The sequence below is a fragment of the Spermophilus citellus genome (assembly GCF_964194105.1).
Source record: "Spermophilus citellus genome assembly, chromosome: 4".
In the NCBI taxonomy this organism is placed as follows: domain Eukaryota; kingdom Metazoa; phylum Chordata; class Mammalia; order Rodentia; family Sciuridae; genus Spermophilus; species Spermophilus citellus.
This window is the reverse complement of record NC_138185.1, coordinates 27,165,044-27,177,172: the sequence shown is the minus strand read 5'-3', so window position 1 is coordinate 27,177,172 and position 12,129 is coordinate 27,165,044. Positions and strand designations below refer to the sequence as shown.

Genomic DNA, 12,129 nt, shown 5'->3' with positions numbered 1-12,129 from the left:
TGGTCACGGTCACCCCTCTCTTCTTCACCTGGCAGGCAGCCTCACCTCCTGCAGACCTCAGCGCCAAATCTTGGCCTCCTAAACTTCCATTTCTGGCCCCAGGTGAGAAAACCAGGAGGCCAGCTGGCCAAGGAGGGTCAGGGAGCACTGTGTTCAGCACTCTGTGGCTGTTCCAGCCCTGGGGAGACCCGTGAGCCAACTCACTCAGAATAAAGTCCAGTTCCCCACAGGACGGGCCTGGTGAGGGCTGCCGTGACCCAGCCTGGCCTCCTCCGCCTCTTTCCTCCGCCCTGTTCTATCGACACTGGCGCATCAAGCTCATTCCACCTCAGGGCCTTTGCACAGCTGTTCCCTCTACCCAGAATGCTCCTCTCCCACGTTGTTGTGGGCTCGATCTCTCCCTTTTCTCAGGTACCTGCTCAACAGTCGCCTGGTCAGTCAGGACTTTCCTGGCTACCACTGGCCTTAGCACTGTGATGTCACAGCTCATGTATGACGTGGTTTGTTTGACTATTTCCACAACCAGAATGTGAGCTGTGTGGGGCAGGACTCTGTCCAGCTCAGAGTCCTGCCTCAGTCCCTGGATTAGTGATGTGGTAGGTGCTCAGCAACCGTGGAATAAATGGGGGGCAGAGAGGCTGGCTGGTCTTCGATGGGACGCTGGCTGGTCACGGGTGGGAGGCTGGGCCAATGAGTAGCAAGGAAAGGTCACTGGATTTTGCAGTCGGACCCTGGCCCTTGCTCCCGTCCCCTCCCACTCCCTGTGTGAAGTCGGCTGAGTTTCTGAGCCCCTGGTCACACATCCCAGGACACACACAATGGGTTCCTCCCCATGGGCCACTGAGATCCGATGGTAAGACGGCTCCTTCCCTTGGATGCCTGCTTCTTCTCTGTTGATCAGGGCGAGAGCTTCCGTGTGATGGTCCTGAATCTCAACCCCTCGCCTTCTTTACCAGCAAGTGAGCTGAATGCTCTTTGCACCATGAGCCTAGCAATTATTATGCACCTAGTATGACGTCCAAAACGGGACAGTACGATGTTCCCTGACCTGCTGGAGCTGAACTGAGGCTGAGGCCAAAGGGGAAGACCAAGGCCTCCCATGGACACATGTCAGCAGAGACCAAGCAGGAATCAAACCAGTCCCCCTGACACCAAGGGCCAGGCATTTGTGGATGTAGAGGGATCCACAAAAGTAGTAATAATAATAACTATTATCATTATTATTACTATTATTATTATTATTATTATTATTATTATTATTAACCTTGTTGATTTATCAGCAATAGGGCTTGGCCAGAAGGTGCCATTTCTAGTACTTTGAGGCGTGTCTAGGGCCTTCCCGTGGCTCTGGGGTCCTTCTGTGCATCTCCATCATCCAAGAGACTGGGAAGAGGACAGCTGAGGTCAGCTGAGGGGGTCAAACCAAGGAAGCTCAGCAGAAGGCGTGGCCCCTCTGACTGTCTCCAGGTGGGAGAGCAGGAAGCTCAAGCCTGAGACTGGAAACGGGAGGAAATGTGGCCACGGCGGGACTCTGAAGTAAGAAAGAGGACCCACGGCTGAGAACAGGGCTCTGGAGCCAGGACTGGGGTCCAGTCCTAGCTTTGACCTTGACTCGGGCAAGTTGCTTCCCCTGCCTGAGCTGGGGCTTCCTCTGCTAATCACGGTTCTGTTCCTTAGGGAGGTTGTGAGGGCTAAATGAGTGGGTATGAAGGCTGAGCATGGAGGCCCTCTCCAGGGAACCAGTCGCCATGTTGTGAGGAGGCTGGAGTAGCCCAGGGGAGGTCCACAGGAAGAGGACTGAGAGCCCAGCTCTGGGCCAGCACCCACCCCCTGGCCACATACCTGTCCCCATGGAGGCAGGTCCCCCAGCCCCAGCAAATCTCTGGCGTGTGCAGTCCCAACTGACCCCCAGACTAAACCTCCCGAGGGACCTCCAGCCAGAACCACCCACTAAGGCCTCCCTCCCGAATCCCTGGTCCTCGGGAGCTGTTGTGAGTCAATCATCAATTACTGATGTTCAAGCCAGTGAACTTTTCCTGTAAGGGTCTATACAGTAAATCTTGTCGTCTTCACGGTCATAGGTCACAATCACTCTGCCACTTTTGTGCAGAGCAGCCATACCTGACAAACTTATGTCACTGTGTGCCAACGAAACTGCTGTCTAAACCGGCGGAGGGCTTCGGTCTCCCTCTGACCAACTTTCATTTCAAGCTACTAGAATAAAGGATCCTTGTGTTTCTCGGTGAGTTACTGGTCTTGCCAATTCCCTCTCCTGTATCCCTCCATTGGACTGCTCGATCTCAGGGCAGGGTCAGTACTGGGGCATCCCTTGTCCCCAGCTCTCAGGGACAGGCATGGAGGAATCTCAACCACGTTTAGAGGAACAGATCAAGTAAAGCTCAAGGCACCATTTATGCCCAAGCCGTCTCTCGCGGCTGCAGCGAGACTCCAGGATTAAAGAGGTCGGAAGGTTTCCTGGGAAGGGAACATGGCCGGAGTCTTGGAGAGTAGGTACAACTCAAGGCCAGCAAAATGGAGGCTTGTTTGAGGCCACAGGGAAGAGCGGGAGCCAAGTGTGGAAGGTGGACACACGGTAGGGAGGTCAGCAGGTCGGGGCCTTGAAGGTCCAGGATGGGACGCCATCCTGAGACCAGAGCTTCTTGAACAGAGTTGGAGAGGCTCCTGGGAAGACCCTGGGGAGAGCCGCTGTGGCCTTCAAAAACCTTTGTGGGGGCTGGGGAGGTGGCTCAAGCGGTAGCGCGCTCGCCTGGCATGCGTGCGGCCCGGGTTCGATCCTCAGCACCACATACCAACAAAGATGTTGTGTCCGCCGAGAACTAAAAAATAAATATTAAAAAAAAAAAAAAAAAAAAAAAACCTTTGTGGCCCTGAGGCCATGAAGAGAGTGAGTCATCAAAGCCACTGATGCGTTGTTGGGGGTGGGGGTGGGGGGGCTGGGGCCCTCTGCAGGCAGAGAAGAGCATCATCCTAGGCGCCCCCAGCCGGGACGGGGCTGCTTACCCACCACTTCCCGGTAGTCGGTGGCTGAGGGCTGCTGGCAGACACCAGCCCCCAGCACCTTCAGCCGTAGGCAGGGGGGTTTGCAGAAGGCTCCTTGGGCGTGGAAAGGTGAAGGCTGAGGGGACAGAGACAGGGCAGTGACAGCATGTGCTACAGGTGGGGTGACGCAGCAGTCCGTTAGGAGTCACAGTTGAGCAGTTGTGTGTTGGGGTCGGGTTGGGGGCAGGCTGCATTCAGGGGGTTAGGGAGCAGGTGCCTGAGGGGGAGGCCCAGCCTCCACAGACAGATGCAACCCAGGTCAGAAGCCAGGAGACCGGGGAGGCTGATTCTGGTTCTAGACCTACTGGTCTGGGGACCGCCCCAGGACCTACGGGGAGTGGCCCAGCCAGATGGATGAAACACAGTGCGTTGGCCAGATCCTCGGCCCAGGGACCAGGGCTCAGGAAAGACTTGCTGAATGGAGGAGTCTAACCCCAGGGAGCCTGCAGGTGCCCAGTCCAGCCGGCCTGTCGGGCACTGCCTGGGGCACCCAGGACCCCTCCCCCCACAGGCCTGGAAGTCAGAACCTAACTTTGTTGAAACACAGGCTCTGCTTCTCTGTGTCCCTGCCAGGCCACGAGGACTGTGTCTTGAGCTCTCACTCTGCCCGCACACAGTGGGTGCTTGGTAATGGATGAAGGAATGAATCCATCCGTGAGTGACTAATGGCAGGAATTGAAGTAAGAGGTACGGGGCAGGAGGACATGGGCGCCCAGTGCCCCTCCCTGCACCTCATGTGAAGTCCTCTCCCTGCAGGCTGCACATTGTAGGTCTGCATGAAATATTTTTGAACAGATACTAAGAGCTCACACCTGTTGGGCACCTGGCAAAGTTCTAGGTGCTTTGGGCATATTGAATCCCTTAATCCTCAGACTGGTCAAGCCCCTGTACAGATGAGGAAACTGAGGCACATAGTGGTTCAGTAACATGCTCAAGGTCACATACATAGGAAGCGACAGAACCGCTATCTGGCTGGTCTCCATGGTCCATTGAGCCTCAGTGCCTCTCAGCTGAGGCAAATAATTACTATGGCAACAACTATCACTTGCATCGGTTCAAGGTCAGCACTTGTGCTGGGTGCGTTAAAGACACCTTGCTCCCCTTGACCCATTTAGTGGAGGAAGACGTGAGGCTGGGAGGGAAGGTCACCCAGCAAGGGGCAGCTCTGGTGTCCGTTCCTTCCTGAGGCTTGACCGCGGCTTTTCTCCTTCGCCTTCTCAGGCCAAGGTCCCGCCTCCGTCTTCTCCACACCCATCACCACCACACGCAGACCAAGAGCCAGGCTGACGCCCACGTCCCTGTTCCCCAGCCACCAGAGACCTGCTGTCCCCTCATTATGAAGAACCTCTTTGACCCTCCCCCCCTCCCCATCCAATTACCCAGGGATCAACTTGATAGTGAACACATTTGGGAAATATTTTCACTGTTGTTTTTAAATTTTTTCCTTTGTTTGAAATACCGTTTCAACTTCAGCCACAGGGGCAAGAAAAACTGCCCCCGGCTGACCAGGGCTGCGAACGGGAAACCAGAGACGACCGGGCTAAATAATCAGAAGGGAAACCACCCGGACACTGGGACTCCTCGGAGTTCTGGCGTCAGGAGGACTCGGGTCTTTGAGGCTGTGCCCCCGGGGTGGGGCCGGAGGGGTTGTGAATACAGGAGGTGAGACGGGGATCCCGCCTCCTGCCACCGACTGTCCGTCTGGCTCCTCCTGGGCTTCCTCCAAAGGGTCCTGACAGTTTTCTCTGGGTCTATTGGAAAGATCCAGGATGGGACCAGAAGTGGAGTTCCAAGTTAGAGGTTCCCATTGGGGGCTAATCTAGGACCAGAGTAGAGGGCTCAATATGGCACCAAGATCATAAGTCAATGTGGGGTCAGAATTAGGACGCCATCTATAGAAAGGATCAGGGATCAGCCTGAGGCTGGAGTCAGGGCCTGTTGTGAATTAATATTCAAGGTTCCGACTTAGTCTTGATCAAGACTGGGGCCACATGAGATCAAAAATAGGGTCAGAGCCCCCCCCTGGAACCAAGGTTCTGATTTGGTCTAGGATCAGGTTCAAGTTCCAGTGTGTGATGCAGGATCAAGGCTCAAGTCTAAGACCAGGATTAGGGCTCAGTGTAAGACCAGGATGGGGCTCAGTCTAAGACCAGGATCAAGGCTCAGTCTAAGACCAGGATCAGGGCTCAGTCTAAGACCAGGATAAGGCTCAGTGTATGTCCAGGGTCAGGATTCCTTCTAGGTCCTCAAACAACCAAAAGGGAGTCCTGGCTTTCACTCCCACTTTCCAAGAGCATGAGTCCATTTATCTATGAGACCTCAGTATTGTCTTCTGTAATCATAACCCTTGTCCTGAATCCTTCCACGGTCAAATATTAGGCCAAATGAGGTGGCAGGTGCCAGCAAGCCTTGCAAACTGCAGAGTGCTGGGCAGACATTTCTGTGAACACCCCAAAGGATAGAGGTCACTGTGGACAAGTCCAAATGTCACTAAGCCTCCTACCTCCTCTTCTATCCTAGTTTTTCTTCTGCCTATCAAACTAATAATAGCGAACAGTCCTGCAGCACGGCTGGCTTCCATGTTCTGAGAACTGCATGGGCATCTGACTAATTTCATCCTCTAACAACCCTAGGAAACAGTTTTGGCTTCATCTTTGCAGTGGGGAAGCTGAAGCTGAGGTAGGTTAAGTAACTTGCTCGATGTCACACTGAATAACTGGGAAATCCCTGCTTCCAATCAGGACAATTTGGTTCTCAACTGGGTGCAGAGTTGGGAGCTGGGATGGGGGCCGGGGGTGAGTATTGGGGGTTCTTTGTGGAGCAGACAGATGAGAGTGAGATAAGTCATCTCAAAGGCCGAGGGGTGACTTGTGGCCCCCAGTAGCCTGCACTGGCCCAGGAGGCCAAATCTCCCAGCAGACCCCATTTCCACACCGGGACATGAAAAGGTTGGGGGAAGAATTAGCGGGTGGCTTTTTCAGGCATCTCTTTAAACTTGTTTGTTTATGGAAAGAAATTTCAAGCCAGCTTCTGAAAACCTGTATTTTATGGGTAATTTTTCAATTTATTTCACACTAGTATTAAAACAATGACAACCCGACCCTCCATGGAGGCTGCGATTCCACTGGTGGGGGGTGCAGGAGGGGACCCTGGCAGGAAGCACCTCCTTTGTGTGCCTGAGCGTCCCTCGGGAACAAGGCCATCTGTCTTCCTTTGGGAAAAGTCAGAGGGAGCGAGGAGTGAAGACGGGGTGCAGAGTTTGATTTCAGAGAGGAGCAAGATGCAGTCTGGGGAACAGGGACGATCTAGCTCAGTGTCTCTGTTTTACAGATGAGGAGCAGGCTGAGTCGCACCACCAAAGCCGCAGGAGGACCTCCCTCCGGGTTGGGTGCTGCTCTAGGTCTGGCCTGCACTGCTGAGAGGTTGTCTTGGGGATGAGATGTCTTGGTTTGAGGTTTCAAGAAACAGACCCTGATGCCAAGATCTGAGTCAAGAATTGGGAAATGACCCCAAGAAAGATGGCATGAGACAGAAAGAGCGGAACAGGAGGGGAAGCAGTGGGTTATCCCGACGGCATACCACGGGCAGCTGGAGGTCGGTCCTCTTGGTCCTGGGTGCCTTGGGCTCTCTTGCCCCCTGGATGAGGGAGTCGGGGCATCTGTCCGTCATCGCTCATGTCCATTAGCAAGTGGGGTGGGTTTTTCCCAATTATTGCATGTTTCAGTTCAATGATTTCAATTTGATTCTTTCTCATAACTAATTTCTTTTTTTTTTTAAAGAGAGAGAGTGGGGGGGAGAGAGAGAGAGAGAGAGAATTTTTAATATTTATTTTTTAGTTCTCAGCGGACACAACATCTTTGTTGGTATGTGGTGCTGAGGATCGAACCCGGGCCGCACGCATGCCAGGCGAGCACGCTACCGCTTGAGCCACATCCCCAGCCCCCATAACTAATTTCTTTGCTGAGATCTTATATGTTTTCATTTGTTTCAAGATAATTCATCATTTCTTGCCAAAGCATTTTTTATGATGGATGCTTTAAAATATTTTTCAGATGATCCCAACATCTTCATCTTTTTTGAATTCGTTCTTTTTTAGTTATACATGACAGGAGAATGTATTCTGACCTATTATCCACACATGGAGTGTGTATATTTTGCTAGGGATATTTAATATGTACATTTAAAGTAGCATTTACAATTACTAATAACTTCCCATTCTGTGGTCGTACACGATGTGGAGTTACACTCTCGTATATTCGCATGTAAACCTAGAGAAGATGCGTCCGATTCACTCTACTTTCTTTCCTATTCCCATCCCTTTATTCTCCTTTGTCTAATCCAATCAATATCTTAATATTGGCATCCATTCATTGCATTTTCTCACTAAAAATTCTTATCCCAATTCTTGTTGTGGGGGGTAATTTCCTATTCTATACTGGACACTTTGGCTTTTATGTTAGGACACTTCAGATATTCTCACATCTCTTCTTTGAAAGGACAATCTCGCTGTTCAGGTGTAGCATGTAGGTTCCCAACTGCTCTTGTGGCTGTCCTTGCAATGACCGGTCAGTTGTGTATTCTGGTCCGGTTCGTTCTTCTGGTGCTCTGGGGGCCAAAAAAAAAAAAAAAAAAAACAGACAGACAAAAAGAACAACAACGAAAGAAATACAGACCAATATCATTAGTGGAAATATTCCCCAAAGTCCCTAGCACAATATGAACTGACCCAATTAAACAAATGACAAAAAGAATCAAACCCAATGGCTACATGAAGTTCATTCCACCATGAGAAGACCGAGTCGGTATTTGAAAAGCAATCAACGTCATGCTCCACATCAGTGGGCAAAAGGAGAGAAATGAAATGATTCTGTCAACATACAGGGAAAGTCTGGCAGCATGCAACATCCAGGCGTGAAAAAAAAAACTCTCAGGAAAAAATAGGAATAGGAACTTCTTCAACTTGATTAAGAGCATCCACAGAAACCTGCCTGCCAACTGCATGCTGAGGCTGAGGACTGAACGCATTGTCACTAAGGAGAGAACAAGGCCAGGGCATCTGCTCTCATCACTCTTATTCGGCCGGTTCTAGTCAGTTCCATGAGGCAGAAAAAAAGAATAAAGGCACAAAGATCAGAAAGAAAGAAAAGTGTCCCTATTTGCAGGTGACATCATTGTCTACGTAGAAATATCCCAAAAAATCTATAAAAATACTCCTAGAACTAATGAGTGGATTCAGCAAGTTGACAGGATACAAGATCAACCCACAAAACTCTACTGTATTTCTCTATACCAGTAGTGAATGTGTGGACAGCAAAATTCAAAGTAGCATTTACAGTTACTAAAAGAAGAAAGAATATACTTAGGCATAAATCTAATAGTACATGTAGAAAACTTCTATGCTGCAAATGTTAAAACACTGATGTTAAAAAGAATAAAGATCTGAGTAGAGAGCCAGGCGTGGTGGTGCATGCCTGTAATCCCAGTGTCTTGGGAGGCTGAGGCCGGAGGATTATAAATTCAAAGCTAGCCTCAGCAATTTAGTGAGGCCCTAAACAACTTGAGACCCTGTCTCAAAAATAAAAACTAAAAAGGGATGGGGATGTTGTTCAGTGGTTAAGCCCCCTTGGGTTCACTCCCTGGTACCCCCCCACCAAAAAAAAATTAATAGACTTACCGTGTTCATGGATTGGAAGGCTGAACATAGTAAAATGTCGGTTTTCTCCAAATTGATATACATGTTTAATGCAGTTCTAACAAAATTCCTAGCAAGATTTTTTTTTTGTAGATATAAACGAGGATATTCTAAAATTTAGATGTGAAGTCAAAGGAACTAGAAAAGATAGTTAGAAAAAGACATTAAGAATTAATTGAGATGGATTGGCCAAATCAATTTCAAGATTTTATGTTACAATAATAAACAAAGTGTGGTATTGGGAGATAGGAAGGTACACAATCCACAGAAAAGAATAGATAAACCCCAAATAAATCCACAAAAATGGGCCCAACTAATTTTTGACAAAGGAGTAAAAGCAACTCAGTGGATGTAGGGATAACTTCTATATGGAATCTCACTGGAGCAAAGGGACATTCACAGGTAAAAATATGGACCTGGACCTAAACCTCACACCTTACATAAAAGTTAACTGAAAATGGAAAGTAGACTTAAATGTAAACTTATGTAGCTTTTTAGAAAGAAATAGGAGAGAACGTCTTTGAGACGGAGGAATGGAAAATGTTCTTGGACTTGACACCAAACCCGGGTTCCATATCAAGAAAAAAAAAAAGTGGGCCCCTGCCCCATACAAATTAAACACCTTTTCTCTGTGAAAGACTCTACTAAGAAGATGAAAAGGAAAATTACAGACCAGGAGAAAATATTTGCAAATCATAAGTTTCTCTCTCTAAGATATGCAGGGAACTCTTAAGGCCCAACTATAAACAAAAACACCAGGGGTATTGCTGTGTCTTAGTTTTCTGAGAACCTGTTTCAATGCTCCCGGGTACAATGAGCTTCCTAAAGAGTTTCCCACCACCGGAGCAGGATGAGGGGCTTTGGCAACAGCAGCCAGATACAGAGGCTGTGCTGAACGGAAAGGGCCTCGGTATCGGCACTCTTTACATCACGGAGAGCCACCTGTCTTGGTTAGATGGTTCTGGATTAGGATTCTCACTGGAATACCCCACCATTAGTTTATATGCGGTGTCCAGGGACCTAAATGCTTATCCTCGAGAGCATTTGTATGTTATGGTGAATGCCAAATTTGGAGAAGAATCAAAAGAATCTCTTGCTGATGAAGAGGAGGAAAACAGTGATGATGATGTTGAACCTATTACTGAATTTAGATTTGTGCCTAGTGATAAATCAGCATTGGAAGTGATGTTCACTGCAATGTGTCAAGGCTAGGCTTTGCATCCAGATCCTGAGGATGAAGACTCAGATGATTATGATGGAGAAGAATATGAAGTGGAAACACATGAACAAGGGCAGGGGGATATTCCTACATTTTATACCTATGAAGAAGGATTATCCCATTTAACAGCAGAAGGGCAAGCTACACTGGAGAGATTAGAAGGAATGCTTTCTCAGTCTGTGAGCAGCCACTATAACATGGCTGGGATCCCCACGGAAGATTCAATAAAAGATTATGAAGATGGGATGGAGGTAGATACCACACCAACAGTTGCTGGACAGTTTGAGGATGCGGATGTTGATCACTGAAAATGATTTATGCTGCTTAAAAGTTCTGCTTATAACTAGGAGAGAACCTGGTGCCTCTTCCACTTTGGAGTGGGGTTGATGAAAGTCTTTCCTTCTCCAAAACTCAACATATAACCAGTTCTTTCTCAAGACAGACTATATTGAGACAGCAAGTTGTCACCAGCAGAAGGAACTACAAACTTTATTAACAAAGGTGAATTAATTCATCCAAGGGGGTACTTGTAGTTTATCATTTACCCCAAAACTTTGTGTTAGGTACCCTATGAGTAAGCCTATAATTCCTGCCTTTGCTGTATGAATCATCTGTACAGTAGCAGGCCTGTGGTAAACATGCTCAGGAGCTTGGAGTGTGGGAAGAAAAGGCAAATATCTCAGAGGGATCAGCCTTTGTTATTCTCCACAGAGTCAAGAGTCTTTTACTGATTTGGGGGCCAAATTAATTAATTCAGGCCTCTGTAGTAGCCTCTTGGGAAATATCCTAGCTACAGATCCTGCCACTGACAAGAGTGTTTCTAGCTACCTTCTGCTCCTTCTGCCCTCTTTTACCAGTCTACCCTGTATAGCCTCTTAGGTTATATCATTTAATTTCCACCCTCTTAGGTTAGTTTTCTGTAACAGAACAGTGAACTGAAATGAAAATCCTCCAAGTACTTCTAATGATAATTGTTTTGTCTTCGTAATAACATAACAAATAAATCTACATTTTCTATTAAAAAAAAACACCAAAAGAAATTCTTGGGGCTGGGGATGTGGCTCAAGCGGTAGCGTGCTCGCCTGGCGTGCGTGCGGCCCGGGTTCGATCCTCAGCACCACATACCAACAAAGATGTTGTGTGTCTGCCAATAACTAAATAAATAAATATTAAAAAAAAATTCTTAGACACAAATTGGTGTCAAAATACTTTATATACAACCAGAAATATGAAAAATCGTGCTGTATATATGTAATGAGAATTGTAATGCATTCTGCTGTCATTTATTTTTTTAAATCAATAAAAAAAATCTTAAAATGTACAAAAAATATGTATACACACTTCACCGAAGAGAACATACAGAAATTTATACACAGGTATTTAAGGTAGTTTATTCTTTTTTTTTTTTTTTTTTTTTTTAGTAAATGTAGCTGAAGTAAGCACAAGTCCACTTTATTGTTAATAGCCAAATGTTGGAAATTACCCAGCGCCCTTCACTGTAGGAATGGCTACACAGATATAATGTCTCCATACCCTGGAAGATGACTCAGCACAAAAAAGCAACTAACTACAAATACATGCAAAAAATGGAATGGCTCTCAAGGAAATTATGCTGAGTTAAGAAAGCCAATCTCAAAAGGATACAAACTGCATGATTCCATTATAAAACAAAAACTTGTGTACAACATAATTATAGAGATGGAGAACAGATGAGTGGTTGCTAGGGAGTTAGGGCTGGAGAGGAGAGAGAGCAGAACCATAAACGAGCTGTGTGCCGGAGTCTCGTGGTCGTGGTGGAGTTAGGCATCTTGACTTGGTGGTGCTTACAACAAACTCTACGTCAGAGAACTCTGCATCCCAGGAAACCACTCTTCCCTGGAAAATATGAACAGTAGGTCACCTTGGCAGGACCCTCAGGTGGTTCTGGGGAAGAGCTTGGTCTTCACCAGGTGGAAGATCCAGGTCTTCAGGCTGCTTAGCGAAAAGAACTTGTGAGGGCCACAGAAGATACATGCAGGAGAAACTGTTATCACTAGGACAAGAAATGAGGGCCCAATGTGACCAATGAGCCAGATGTTCACCAGACTCATTTGCTTTTCCTCTGGGGTATAGTCCAGCACACATCTAGACTACATTTCCCAGCTGCCCTTGCGGGTTC

At 47.8% G+C, this 12,129-nt stretch overlaps 1 pseudogene across 1 annotated transcript; it reads left to right on the top strand.

Annotated features, from left to right (window-relative positions):
- The first annotated feature begins 9,517 nt into the window (after positions 1 to 9,517).
- LOC308648516 (methylosome subunit pICln-like) lies at positions 9,518 to 10,906 on the top strand (annotated as a pseudogene). Its single transcript has one exon. The product of its transcript is annotated as a methylosome subunit pICln-like (transcript).
- The last annotated feature ends 1,223 nt before the right edge of the window (positions 10,907 to 12,129 follow it).